The following is a 16169-nucleotide window of genomic DNA, read 5'->3' on the forward strand; positions in this document are numbered from 1 at the left end:
TTTGTGCCCCCTCATCATCATTTCTGATGAGGCCGATCATGGCGGTATCATTGGCAGACTTGATGATGTGATTTATATGATGTTTTGCAGAGCAGTCAAGAGTCAGTACTGTAAAGAGAAGCCAACTTAGTACGCAACCTTGTGGGACCCCTGTGTTCAAGGTGATGCATCATGAGTGGTCCTTGCCAACACAAACAGTTTGGGGCCTGTCAGAAAGTCAAGGGTCCAGTTGCAGAGTGTATTTTATATGCCTAGTTTACTTAGTTTAGGCAACAGCTCCTGTGGTATTACAGTATTGAAGGCTGAGCTGAAGTCTATGAACAGTATATATATATGTAGCAATTTTGTCTTCAGGATGGTTCAATGTGTGATGTAATGCCAGGTATATAGCATCCACAGTGGGGCGATTTGGTCTGCAAGCAAATTGTAAAGGATCCAATGATGCAGGCAGACAAGATGATATATTCTCGTTGAACATTCTTTCAAAGCATTTCATCACCACCGGTGTGAGTGCGATGGGTCAATAGTCTTTTAATGTGACTGGGGATGACTTCTTTGGCAGTGGAATGATGATGGCAGACTTGAAGCATCTTTGTACACCAGCCTGTCTGAGAGATGTGTTGAAGATGTCAGTGAAGACAGGTGCCAGTTGATTTGCACAGTCCTTGAGTAGATGACCCGGAATCAAGTCAGGACCTGCTGTTTTACCTGGGTGGACTTTTCTTAGGTTCTTTTAAACTGCCTCCAGGCTGAGACATAGCGGTGTGGCATCCACATCCATGGATAGTTTCTTTGATGAGGTGTTGTTTATCTCCTCAAATCTGCTGAAGAAGGTGTTAAGTTTGTCTAGATAGTTGCTGGAGCTGATATTTTTGGGGATGGTATACTAGTGGGTGATGGTAGGAAGTGACATTTTCAAGGAGAAAAAGAAATATGGTAGTTATCTTAGATACCATTCTATAGTTTGGATGTTGGAAGATTTGGTGAGACATTTTGCAAAACACAGAGTCAGGTGTGTGGATGGCATGGTAAATATATTAAAAGTCAGCACAGGAGTTAGTACTGTGAAGTAGTAAGGCAAAATAACTAAAAAACACTGAAAGATAAACATCAGAGTATAGAGGTGTTGACAGAATGCATATAGCAGATACTATGGTGTTAAAGACAGGGCAAAAGGAGAAACAATAGGGAGAATGGTAAAGGCAATCACAAATAAAGTAGAAAATGAAGAAGAAGAAAATGAAAATAAGACAAAGCTATCCATCAAGAAAAAAGTTAATGAAGTGAACATGTAAATAGGAGTGCACACAACAGGACATTTGTCTCCCCAGTGAAAACAATAAGCAGACAGTTGTGTTCAGGAGATAAAAGCAGGCAAAGAGGGAATGAGTAAGAGACAGCCAAAAATATGATAGTTGCAAAAAAAAAGGGCAAAAGATAGTGCTAAACTACTGAAGGAAATACTATGTAGTTTGGGCAAGAGTAGGATGTATACTGAGATAACTGATAAAAATACTTAAGTACATAGTAAAGATGATACTTTTCACCTGTCAGGGAGTTACAACAATAGTGAAAGTAATCATTAGAATAGATCCTTAAATTGATACCATTCTTGCTCTGAGTCTGCATAGTCTATGGGCATGCAAAATGTTGTTTACTTGAGAAAGAGACCCACAGATGTTGTGCGTGGTTCTAAACTGCAGCAGTAGTAAAACCAAAGCTTGGGGTGGGGGATTCATCAGATGTTTAAAATCCTGATAAAGAACACCAAATGTCTGTATGTAACAGAAAGAGCATTATTAGAGGGCTTAGTTTTATGCAGAATTTGAAGAATTGTAAGTTTAGAGACAGAGGGTGGGAGGGCCTTTTGTTTGAGCAGGAAAGTTCTGGTTAAGGGTCTTAATGTAATGAGTTTGTACTTATGTTTATGAAGGAGTATATGAGGATTATTGGACTGGGTAGGCGTGGGGTGTATGTTTTCTATAATTACTGTTGAATGTACATAGCTGGGTGGCTTTGTTGGTGTATCGAAAGATGAAATAGAGAAAAGGAGGCAGAGAAAGGGAAACAATAGTATTAGTTTGGGATTAGTGAAGGAGCCTTCCTAGGGTAATCTGTTAGTTTTTTAGTTGTATGGGGTTTATAGATGCAGTGATTGGTAAAAGTGTGACTGTACTTTCTGGAAAAGTAGATGAGGCAAGGTTTGTGGGTAGGAATCGAAATGCGTAATTTTATATGTTTTCTGTGGGTTACCTTAATTTGACTGAAAGTTCATTTCACTGAGACCAAATGACTGAAACGTCATTTCACTGACACTTCATTTGACTGACAGTACATTTGACTGACAATTAGTACTGGCAGTGTCTAGAGCACTGTAAGGCAAGTAAAAGGAATATATCCTTTTCCCCACTGTAGTGCGACCCTGGAGTTAGTATTATATAGACGGGGTTGGTGTGCAGCCCCCCACCTAGTTTGGTTTTACTAAACAATATAAAACCAAAAGCAGAGACTATAACATCAAACTAAGTGGGGGGGGGGCTACACAACCACACACCCGCAGTGTGGGGGGCTGTGCCCCCCACCCCCAACTATATATATTAACTCCAGGGTCGCACTACAGTGGGGTAAAGGACATATTCCTTTTACTTGCCTTACAGTGCTGTAGACACTGTCAGTCAAATGAAGTTTCAGTCATTTGGTCTCAGTTAAATGATTGTCAGTGAAATGAACTTTCAGTCGAATGAGCTTTCAGTCAAATGAAGGTAACCCATTTTGTGTGCATTGGTTTGTAATGCTCAATATAGTACAGCACAAAGGAAATGAAAGTGCAGAGATTTTGTCAGCCATGGTTTGGAGTAAATATTTTTATTTTAAGAGGATGGGGAAACAGCTGAAGTATGAAGAAGAGGGTATAAAAGTAATGATCAAGGAGTGACTACAGAATTAAGTAGGAAGGGAGCAAAATGGGTCCAGCTGCTGCACTCTGAAATGGTAGCTAATCAATCTGCAAATGCACAATGTATCTGTCCACTAAGCTAGAGTGAGAGGACACACTGCCTGTACTCAGTCAAGAGATCAGGCAATTTGAAAAAAAAAGAGAGAGAGAAGGGGAGTGGGCTGCACAATAAAATGAAAGTATAGACTGTTGTCAGAAAATGTCTGCTTGAGGACTGAGAGCCTGTGCAGTCAGTGAATTGTATAGAGTATGTTCACTCTTGCAAAGGATAGGAGCAATGAAAGCTGTGTGCTTTACTGAGAAGGATTAGCATGTGGTCTGTATAGATTGTCAGGTAGCTGCCCTCTTCCATGTTCTTTGCAAAATAGGGAAACCAGATAGAGTTTCTGCAACACACAGCTCTCAACCAGTTAGCACAAAAAATCTGGACAAAGACAAAAACAACGGCAGGAAAAAGACCCAAAAATAGGGGCACATTTTAAATATTGCTCTTACAAACTTAGAAAGTTCATAGAATAAAAGCTCTTGTGTTACCATGCATTTTGTGAAGGATACTAAGTGTAAAACTCCAGTGTCTATTATTTAGTGAATTCAGTCCTTACTGATTTGTCACAAAAATAAATAAAATAACACATTTTATGAGGAACAGACCAAACATATGTGGCAAAAATCTAGACATTCTGTGAAAATCTGTACAGTTGATGTGTGGTGACAAAACAACCCCTCCCCAATCTAACATTAGCTAACTGACAATAAAACTAAACAGCAGGAAAGAGGTATGGGAGCCTAGTCATTAATAAAAACAAGTGTCTCTGTACTTATAAAGACACCAATAAAGAAAAAAACAAGCTACGTGCACACGAAACAGGTCCTCCAAAGGGAAAATAAAAGTAAAGCAAGCAGTTAGGTTCTTGGTTTAATTCTCCAAAAATAAAACACAAAAGTCAATCCAGTGGCATTGTGATCACATGACAGTTGAAACCAGGCTCAGTAAATATTACTAGAAGTCTGAGATTTGTTCATTTCAAACCTGGTATCTAAGTAAGCCACAATCATACTTCAAACAGCTCACTAATAACAGTCATATCCACCATGACAAGCTCAAACTCAACCTGACATCCATGGTGATTCAAATTCAGCTGGTTAAATTTATCTATTGGTCTTGACGATACTAACATGAATATTACACTCTGACCTTACATCCGTGTTTAATAGGCATGGATGTGAATATATGGAGTCATTAGTTAAGCATAACCAGCAATAAACTGAGGCACTCATGGTCCAAACTTCTAATTTGGAAGCATGTATTAAATGAGATTTGCATTTTGAAACATAGATACCTGACTATTGTAGAATCTTTCGTACCATAGAAGAACCAAGTAATAAAAATAAGGGAATGTAATATTAGGAAGTTGAATCTTTTTTCCATTATTGAACAAGGAACTTTTGATTTAAGGGGAGGCGACTTTAGGAATTTTGTAGAACAGAGAGAAACCCTTTGGCAGATAAAATTAGAGGCTGATAAAAAAAACAGGCTCAATGAAATGATTAGTATAAAATGCTTTTTAAAAGAAAGAAGGTTGCATTTAAATAAACTGTAATCATTTTTTATAAATGAACTTTAAAAGTGTAGCTTATGTGTGTATTTTAAGGAATTCAACTTTACATTTCCATTTGTATTTTTAATAGGTTAATTGAATGAATGAATGAATTAATTGATTAGCTGGGTAGGGTTTGCCACAAAATTAGTCTTGTATATTGAATGCTGTTCTGAAGAAGTCTGAGGATGAAAACATTTAAATATAAAGCTTGTACGCTATTCCATGGTTACGTTTTCTTCTGCTACTTTTGCCTTTATTGTACCATTCTGGTATAGTACTATTTTTTGATTTTTGTGGTTCTTGATATTGGTATTGCTGAAGTTTGTATTATTTGTTGGTTGGTTTTGCTCCTTCTGATGGTCAGGGTAGCTAGAGATATTATTTATTATCTATTTATTTAATTATTGACATGTGTTAACTGGGAAAGTCCACTGGGCTTGATATCCATTTTCAGTGGAGGCCTGAGGAGAAAAGCTCCAAGTTACATGAAAATCATTACATGAATTTGTAAGGAAACAATTACTTATAAAGGTAGTGCAATAATACATAAAACTATCTAAACAGCACATATGTTGTAAAAAAGCACAATACAGTAACAAAGGAACATTAACATGTAGAAAAATTATACAGTTAGAAATATTTAAAAATGCAGCTCAATTTTTTTTTGGGGGGGGGAGGAAAACAGAAAAGGTAAGTGTAGTGGGAAGGTAGAATTAGAAAGTTAAACTTAAAGTTATGATAGATATAGTTAGAATCTTATAGCTAGGTGGTGGGAATATGTAGATTATAGTTTGGCTGTATTTAATGGTAGTATTAAATGTAGAAAGTGACAGAGAAGAGAAAATGTGTTAAGATAGTTGTATAGATGTGTGGACTGGGATACTAAAGATTAGGGATAACTCATGGCATAACAGTATGACGTATATTTGCTATGTGCAATAGTTTTGCTAGATTAAGGAGGCTCTGGATATGTGTTGCTTGTGCAGCTGGGGTTATCAGTGAGATGTTGTTTTAGTTTTCTTTTAAAGGAGATTATGTTGTGTAATTCTATAACTGATGATGGGAGGGTGTTCCACAGCTTAGTTATGGAATGGGAATAGAGGCAGCTACCTGCTCTTTTACTAGGTTTTGATACTTTAACTGCAACTGTTGATGTGCTGCATACCATTGTAAAACATGTATTTTGTAATTTGTGTGTATATTGATCATGTCTAAATAACTAAATATATTTGTAAATTTTCTATGTGGAGCTTTTCTCCCTGGGCTTCTGCTGAAAAAAGGGCCTTTTTGGCTCAGTCAGACACCTCCGGTTAACAAATGTAAAATAATAATTGAACTAGGTGTTTGTTGTTAGAGCATAGATTTTTGGATGGGACGTAAGGTTAAATGATATTTTTCTGGGAAGGGCAACACTTAGGTTTATAAATGAGTTTATGGGCAAAGGTAAGTGTAATGTAGGTAATGTGCAAATTCTAGCCAGTTTAGTTCTCTAGTGACCTGGCAATGGTGGATGTGATTTGGTTGGGCTGATGCAAATTTTGCAGTCTTATAATAACAAGACTGCAGTTTGTGTTGCGAAGAGTTATGGAGACTGGTGAAGATAGTAGACCCCTTTAGTAAGGCTGGAAGGAAAAAAACTTTTTGAAAGTTTTATTCGGATGGATTTGTCTAAGTATTGTTTGTTTCTGTAAAGTTTGCCAAACTTGAAGTGAGTCTTTTTTATTGTGTTATTAATATGGAAGTCAAAGCTAAGTTTGCTGTCAATAGTAATTCCTAGCAGTTTGGCCTGATTTACTAACTCTATTTGGGTTTTTTTATGGAGACTATAGTAAAGTCTGTGGAAACAGGTTTAGATGCAAAAATGAGTAGTTTAGATTTATTAGGGTTACGTAATACCTGTGATTGGTTTAGCCAGAGTTCTATGGCTATAAAGGCCTTTTGTGTTAACATTTGGAGGTCAGAGAAGTTATTGGAGGTACAGATTATGGTTGAATTGTCTGCATATTGTATGGTAGTACAGTCAGAGGGAACTTTATGTAGGTCATTTATAAAAATGTCGAATGTCAGCATTTACTCTACCCCAGGAATTGGTGAACCAGGACTGCTTCAAGCTTTATTAAACACCATGATGGATATTCAAAAGACATTAAAGTTGTTGGTTCCTGATAGAATTGTCAGGAATGCTTTGTATTCCAGTTCTGAGGATGACAGAGAGGCTGTCATTGAGTTTAAGACCACCCATAATATGAATGTGAAGCAAATAAACATAACGTACGTGATGAACTCGAATTTCAATACACCAATGTTGCCTCAGTTTTAAACAGTAAGCATGACCCATTTCTTAGGTCTGAGTATACTTCCAGATCACCCAGAATTGGGGAATACAAAGAGTTGTGTTCAAACTGTGTAAATTGCTTAAGAAATACAGGGAGCTTGATTTTTTTTTAGAAAATAAGTATTTTGACAGATGTATTGAACTGAATATTGTTCCTAAAGGGCTATATTTTTTCAAATGCCCTAATGGAGTTAGTATGACTAATCCTTTTTTTTGAAACTTTAATAGAATTTTTTTAAAAATGCAGGTTTAGAACTCTGGAAATTACTGATTAATAATTTAAAAGCTATGGGTGTTCTTAAGGAAGAGATTCTTAAAATGGATCAGCAGATACACACCCATTTTTTTGATAGAATAAGAGAACACACTGATTATAGTTCAGCCTTAGAGGAGATAGAATGACATAAGACCATGATTAAAACTCAGAAGCATAATAAGCTGCTAAGAGATATAGCGGCTTATGATAACATTTCAGTCTAGTCAAACTTTGATCCCACAAATAAGAATAAAAATAACAAGAACAACTTTAAACATTATATAGTTCATGCTGTTAAAAAGAGTGACATCAATAAACACCAATCAACACTTCGAGGAAGTATTTCTGTGATGATGTTAGAAGTAAATCTTCAGCTTCTATTCCAGACATTCCTGGTTCAAATGAACCATTAAGTGAAACCACAGAAGTAGTTATTGGAAGTACTGAAACCATGAGTTTTACTGAAAATGATAACAGTGGAGCTAGACCAAGGTTTTTTTTGCCCAAAAGAGAGGGGCGTAGTCACTGAGAACGAAAACAACAAAGACAAGGGGATGAATTAATTCAGACTCATCAAAGGACAATTGACAAGATATAATACAGAAACCTTTAACATTAGCAATTTGTCCAACTTTATTTTAAGTCCATTACACAAAAAAGTGTTAAGTTTGGGATTTAATTTTGTTCCAACTAAAATGTCAGATGTTGCAAGAACATTGTTAAACATAAAACAGTATGTGTGGAAATTAAATTTAAACTATTTTTTAAAGGATGTAGAAATTATTAATATTCTGCATGTCAAATGTTATTATAGTCTGACTTTGAGCCACACTTTGAAGGTGTTTGAAAGCATGTGTGATAAAGATATTACAGAACTGGTAAGTAAACAAAATAAAAAAAAATTGTAATTTCAGTTATGAAGAAAGAGAAGCCCTGAAGGAAATAACAAAGGGACAAGAGTTACAAAAAGTGATAAAGGGGGAAGTCTGGTCCTGATGGACCAAGAACCGTATATTAATAGCATGGAAAGAATGCTAAGTAATGATGATTAATATATTGAAGTACAAATTATTGACATTCAAAAATGTTATAAAATAATACATTAATTTTTATATGATAGTTTAATGAATGGAAATATAGATTTTTGCATTGTATATTTTTTGTATAATTGAAAAACCTAAGGTGGGAACTTTATTTGGAATTCCAAAGGTTCACAAAGACCCAATAGATACCCTGTTTAGACCAATAGTCTCTTCCCCAAATTATGTTACTGAAGGTATTTCTTTAGTAATAGATTTATTTTTAAATCCCATGGTACAAAAACTGAATTCCTATATTAAGGATTCATGGGACTTTTTGGATACAGCTAGAGAATTTTTTTTAACAGCTTTGAATTTGATCCCATGAAACACATTATCTTTGCAGTGGATGTCATTTCCTTATTCACTTTCATCCCTCATGGCCTTGGTGTTGATTGTTAGAGAATTTTTAAACATATTTTCTGCTCTTCCCAGCCATAACATTTATTTTATTGTGATATGATAGAAATGTTGTTGCACAATAATTATTTTTTGTTTGACATAAAGTTTTAAAAGCAAATAAAATGGGTTGCCATGGGGTCTCCTGCAGCCCCATCATTTGCTAATATTGTTATGGGCTGGTGTGAGACCAAGATGTTAGATCATGTTAAAACAACCTTCAGGATATGTTATTGTAAAAGTTTGTAGACAATGTGTTTTTTATTGTAGAGGGCAATAAAGAAGTAGTTATGCACTTAGTGCAGGATTTAAATCAGAAGTCTGATTTTTTGAAGTTTGTACTAGGAGATTGTGTAGTAGAAGTCAATTTTTGTAGATGTTCATATTAAGTGGAATATTAATCTTAGGGTGATAGAAAGTAGCATACACATGAAAAATACATTTACCAACAGCTACTTGCATTTTAATAGCAATCATCCTTTGTTTATAAAAAACAACATTTCCAAATGACAATTTATAAGGGATAGCAGAATGACTAGTATTGGCATTGTAGTTCAAGAAGAGTTTGATTTTACAATAGAATTATTTAAGAATTGCGGATATGATGACAAATATTTAAGAGATTTAGGAGATGATATATTAAGCAAAAGATGTACTCTTTACCCACCCACTTTAATGCATCCTTTCTTAAGTCATAAAGCGAATCAAATTGATGAAGGAAATGATAAAAGGTTGTTTTGTAGCCTGCATATGACTGTGGATAGTGTAGGCATATGTAAAATAATTAAAAATAACTGGAAAATTTTAGAAGGTAATAATGAGTTATTTAAAGCAGTAGGTTTAAAACTCAATTTTGTTTACAAAAACAATTGTAACTTAAAAACTTTATTGCAGAAGGACTATACTAGATACACTCCAAAATAGTTGGTACACAGGACTATAGGGATGTTTAAATGTGTTAATTGTAACTTTTGCAGATATATTTTAGAGGGACCTTTCTTGTCCCTTCAGCACTTACCCTACACTTTGAAAGCTCCTGGGTATTTTACTTGTAAAAGGAAAGGAGTTGTTTACATTAGTGTTTGCAGGGAATGTACTGCTTTTTATATAGGTACAACCACCAGTGCCTTATTTGAAAGAATGTGAGAACATTTGTACAGTATAAAAAAGAAAGATGTTAATAACTCCCTTTACAAACACACTTTAGAATGTGGCAAGTACAAACATTTTTTTTCCATTATTGTACAAGGAACTTTTGATTTAAGGGGAGGCGACTTTGGGAATTTTTTAGGACAGAGAGAAACCCTTTGGCAGATATAATTAGACGTTGATAAAAAACAGGGGTCAGTGAAATGATTAGTATAAAGTGCTTTATAAGAGAAAGAATGTTGCATTTAAATGTAATAATTTTAATAAATGAACTTTAAAAGTGTATTTTACGTCTGTTTTAAGGAATTCATCTTTATATTTACATTTTTATTTTTGAAAGGTTAATTAAATGAATGAATTGAATAATTGTGTAGGGTTTGCTACAAAAGTAATGTCTTGTATATTGAACACTGTTCTGAAGAAGTCTGAGGATGAAAGTGTTTAAATAAAAGGTTTGTACATTATTCCATGGTTGTATTTTTTCTGCTAATTTTGCCTTTATTGTGCCATTCAGGTCCAGTACTATTTTTTGGTTATTTTTTAGCATCTATAAAAGAAAATCTAGTGCCAAAGGGACTAAGGAAGTGGCATTATCCAATGGGAATAATTGCAGACGGATGACAATATATTGAGTTGTTAGTTAAGCATAACCAGTAACAAACTGAGACACTTGTTGTCCAAACTTCTAATTTGGATGCGTGTATTAAACGGGATTTACATTTTGAAACATATATACCTGACTATTGTAGAATCTTTTGTACCATACAAGAGCAAATAATAATTCTCCAATCACAACAGAAAGTACATATTTAAAATCAAAGGATTCAAAGTATTGTTACAACAAGAGAATACAGCCATATATGCAGGAATGAAAATTTACATAGATGTTAATAATAAGGGAATGTAAGATTAGGAAGTTGAATCATGATAAGAGGGACTATAGTAACAATGAGGCTTGACCCCACCTCCCTCATCTCAGGAATGGGCTTCAAAATTCATGACCACCAATGTAAATATTAATGACATTCCAAAAGTACAACTTGAAGAGGAGATTTATTAAGAGGAGGAGTAAGCTCCTCCTGTAAGGAGGCTCAACAGGATATCCAAACAAAAAAAAGCCTTCAACCAATGGCAGCAGCAGAACTGGAACAAGCCTATCTGGAGGTGAAAATCGAGAGGGTGGAAGAATCAAAACGGAGGGATACTTCAACAATGGTAAATACCATGGTTTCTAATAATTCCAGTATTTTGAATGAAACTAAAGAACAATTTACTTTCCCTCCTTGCACTATAATACAGAACACTGCAGCCAGTTTTTCCATTTACAATTACACCAAGTATGAAGTGGATGTGCTATGTTATGATATATTGTCAAGAGGTCTGGATTTTGTTCCTAAAAAACAGGCAGATTTAGCCACATTGTTGAGTAATTTAAAGCTTTTCATTAGAATGTCAGTATAGTCATGGATCCTTTGTGTCCTGAGCACGTACAACCCCCCGATTCACCCAGTTTTGCAAGTTTTTGAACACGTGTGTGTGAAGTAAATATAAAAGAAATTTTGAATTGTAATAAAAGGAAAAGAGGGACAGACTACCTCACTATCATCGAGAGAAGAACATTACGGGAACTATATAATAATTCTAAAATTAGAGTAATAAAAAGGGATAAAGGGGAGGGCTTACTATTATGGAAAATGTTGATTATTTAAGTAAAATGGAAGAGGCACTTAAGAATGATGTATTTAACAGGTCTTCCATGAATGAACTAAATGTAGCTTATCATAGGATATGCATAACTTTGAATGATTTGATGGGCAATTAAATTTCTATTAATGATCAGAATTATTTGAATATGAGTAGTCCAACTACACCTATGATTTTTTTGGGGTCCCAAAACTACATAAGAACATCTCACAACCTCCTTTTAGGTTAATAGTTAATGGAAGGGGATCCATCATGCATCTTTTGGTGAAAAATTTGGAGATCAAACTTAAAAAATTGATTCATGAGTTGCACGTGTTTGTTGAGACTGATGGGATTTAATACAAAAGGTTGGCAGCATCCCATTTAATCCATCATGGCAGTTAATCACGATTGATGTGAAGGATCTGTATTCTTCAATCCCACACCAACAAGGAGTGGAATGGTTCAGTGATTTTCTAAATGAGAACAATGTAGAAGATGATGACATCAATGTCTATGAGATGTTATTGGAACTTGTACTGAAGAATAATTTATCATTTTTGAGAAACAAATATTCCTACAAGTCCAGGGTGTAGCTATAGGCTCAGCTTGTGGGGCCTTATTTGCCAATATTGTTATGATTGAAGGAGAGAAAAAATATCTAACTCCCATTTCTTTAACAAATGCAAATTTTATACCAGATACCTGGACGATATCTTTATTTTATGGAAAGGGGATACATTTTTTATTCTTAATTTTATGGACTATATTAACCATACTACACATTTTTTGAAATTCACAGCACAAGTCCACAATATTGAAATTGCATATTGGATGTGCTGCTGACAAAAGATAAGGAAAACCACCACTTTATATCAAGGCTACATAGGAAGGAAACATATTCCAACAGTTTCCTCCAATTTCTAGTTGACACACTTTGGCACAGAAGAAAGCTGTTGTTAAAGGCTACTTTGCCCGTGCAGCACGGATGGACTCTGATGATTTTAATTTCTGGTATGAGTGTGAATTTTTGAAGAACGTGCTCCATAAGCATGGATACCCAAGTGAATTAATTAGTAATATTATGATGGAGGTTATCAATAAGCAGGAAATAAGCTGTTTTGTTGCTATTTTAAATAATCCTACCCATAATGAAAGTGAAACTGGATTAGACAATGAAAAAGAATTTAAGAATTCTTTTATCATAACATTCACTGATGACAGTCCTTCAGTTAGGCATATTATTAGGAACAACTGGGTTATTTTAACTCATGATTGTGGCATTCTGGGCTTAACACCTACTTCTCCAAAACTCACTTTTCGGAGGAATACTAATTTAAAAGCGCTATTGAGAGGAAACCAAGGAATGAAGATAGGATTAATGGGATGTTTAACCATGGACAATGCACTTACTGCAAATTTATTTTGCAAATTCAGGAATGGAATGTGAATGGATCAAGTGATGATGGAATTGTAACTCTGCTAAAGTGGTTTATTGTGGATTATGTGATATTTGCTCCAGTTTCTATACTGGGAAAACTGAGAGGAGGCTCCATGAGAGAATGTAAGAGCACCTCTACAACACTTTAACTAATCACATTCTTGAAAATCCAGAGCATCATTTTAGTTTTTTTTGTCCTAGACCAAATACAACCAAGTTTGAGAAGTGGACATTTGAATTTGTATTTGGAGAAACTGGAACTTCAAAGGCAATTGTGCCTTAATGCTAATACACCACCTGGACTTAATGAGCCCATGTCTATTTCCTGCTGACTTAAATTGAAGGCACTAGAGAGACAGAAATGCTATAATTTGAACATGGTATGTGACCAATCACTTCATTCCAATTGGGGGGGGCATATTTTTTTCAACATTCTATTGGTTTATATAAAGGGGGTTTGGTTGGTAAGCAAATTTATCTGAGGAAGTTTTCTATTTGGAAGACGAAAGTGATCATGATGCCACTGTATTGATTTTAGTGTTTTATTTTTGGAGAATTAATCCAAGAACCTAACCACTTGCTTTACTTTTATTTTCCCTTTGGCGGACCTGTTTCGTGTGTACCTAGTTTGTCTCTGTACTTAGGCATGTTTTGCATCTGAGATATATTCACAGGATGTGAGTTTCTCCTTGTTCAGGTGTATAGTTCAATGCCTAGCAGGCTGTTTTATGGGGTCTTCCTCGAACTATGTGAAAGTAGAAGTAAAACCTTTGCTCATTTTGCACCTGGCACATTCACAGGGTGTAGGTTCATTTTGGTCTGATTTATAGTTTGATAAACTGGCAGGCTACTTTGTGGGCCCTTCGTCAAACTATGTTAAAGCAGGGCTGCAACACTAAGCAGAGATACTGTTTTTGCATGAAGGATTCCAACAGTTCATTAGTGGAAGTTTCATGATGTTTTCCACAGAGTCCTTAAATCTGTATCATGCCTGAAATATCCTGTTTCCAGCTTATGGCTGCTGGTCATTTGCACTTTTTCATGTTTCCTGCCTCTAGTTGTAATACTGTATGTTTGTGTGCAAATCAAGAATGAGAGGATCTCTGCAACAGAGCCATGGAATGATACCACTGAGGTGGATGAGACAGTATCAGCTGTTTCACTCCCAGCTGTCTTATGCCAGCTCATACAATGTCAGTTATCCGTGGCCTAATCCAGACTTTGTCACTGTAAGTCAAGGAGATGGCCAAGCTATAGTAAGGATTATTAATCTAAAAGAGATCTGAGTGGTCTTTTATAACTGGCTAAGGTGTTGGGAATAATTCTGACAATCTGGTTCTTTCACCGAGATAGTTCATAAGTCAGAATAATGTGGTTTGGAATAAATAAAATTCTAATAGATGCAGTAAGAAAAAGTCACAGCTGAAAATATGTAGAGTTTTAGTGATACCAAACTAAAACAGATCAACAGTTTCACCAAAATTCAGTTTATTCGGACAAATTCAATCATAGATTCTTCTGCAAAATCAAAATAGGATCCCTCACATTTTTCAGTCACTAAATCATACATTTAATGTGAATTAAGCTAGCATTTGAGTGAAAGTATTGTTTTATTGTAAAAATCATAAGTCCTTCTCAGTTTCATACTGTGTAGATCAAGATCAAACAACTAGTGTTTACTGAAGTTGACATGGATGATAAGTATATCCAAGAATTCCATAACAAGGTTTTGACTTTCTGTCATATATTCAAAAAAGGGCCTTTCCTATAAATATTTTAGCAAGATATTGTTTTAGAAAGTTAATTTATTATATCCCTTTGACTTGTATATTTTCAAATTCAGAAATCTAATATAGCTTACTGTTAATCAAAGGCAAAGGGAGGGATATTACTTTTTTTTTTTTTTTTGAGAGGGTTCTGGTAACACCACCTTACCTAGTAATCAAGATGACATATACTGTCAATGCCATAATAAGCCTGAAGGGAGGGCATTGTGTGTTAAATATTAGTCTACCATTTAACCTAATTAACAGTTTCTGACAATTTCAACCTTCAATATTTTTTTGAAAGACTAAGAACCTGAAACACAATAAAAATTTACATTTTCTAGCTCTAAAATACCAATAAGACATCTCCTAAATGCTTTATTCCATACATAGATCCCCTCAAATTATCTATGGTATGATCTCAGTTAGTCTCATTAGGGTAATATACAATTATCGACCATGGGATGGGTAAAGCCAATCACTATCCAAATGGGATAGTATGATTTGAACACAGCATGTAAACTGGCTATAATTAAAATGGCCTGCAAATGCAGATAACCTAGCACTTGCCTATGAACCATTGATGAGACATAATTCTCACCTATTGTCCTTTTATCCTTTTTCTTGGCACCTTTTCCTTTTATGGTCTGGTACCCTGCCTCTGTTTTAAAGTATCAGAGAAATTATAAACCTTTTCATGTTTATTTACTTCTGAGTTCTTTAGAACTTAACAGTCAAGATTTGTAAATTGGAGGACTATCTCATTTAAATGCATATCTGCCTATGCTGAACAAAAAAATGGCACTTTTTCCAATATGTTTACTGAACAATTTGTATATTCTGCTAAGGCTTTTTTTTTTCAAGTGTGAGCATTCTAGCCAAACCTATTGCCTTTTAGCATTTCCTAAATATGACCATATAATTTTAAAGCATGGAAAATGCATAACTTAATGATTTCTCCCTTTTAATCTCTAAACACAAACTCCTTTTTATCATTTAGAAATATAATAACAAAGCAGAAATTGCTTATTACAGTTTACTGTTATTCTGAAAAGATTGTTTGGGCTAATTCAGATAAACTCTATTGGCATGCCTGTGAATATGTTTGTTCACGGAAACACATCTAGTGACCATGATATACAATTTTTCCTTGGTAAGTAAAAATGTCACATATATTAATATTCTATTTAGATATAACCCCAGATTCACTATCCTTCTGTGCAGGACTAGCATAGTCCTCCACGGAAGTAGCTGTTTAGGAGCAGGACGGCAGCTCGCCATGCACAGTAATGAAGGTACGCTGCCTGAGCTCCTAAACGGACATGAAGCATGTACGAGTGCAGGGGCCATGTCTGAGTGCAGAGCTCTCAGAATATACATGCCCCTGCAATCAAGAACAGCAGTGTAGGAGTAAGAATGAGTGAGACCACTCATAGGTGTACGCATAACCGCAGCAACAGCCCCCCAAGTGTACAAGAGCAATAGTTACAACATTTAAATATAA

The sequence above is a fragment of the Protopterus annectens genome, chromosome 10.part0 (genome assembly GCF_019279795.1).
Source record: "Protopterus annectens isolate FY-2018-M chromosome 10.part0, PAN1.0, whole genome shotgun sequence".
In the NCBI taxonomy this organism is placed as follows: Eukaryota; Metazoa; Chordata; order Ceratodontiformes; family Protopteridae; genus Protopterus; species Protopterus annectens.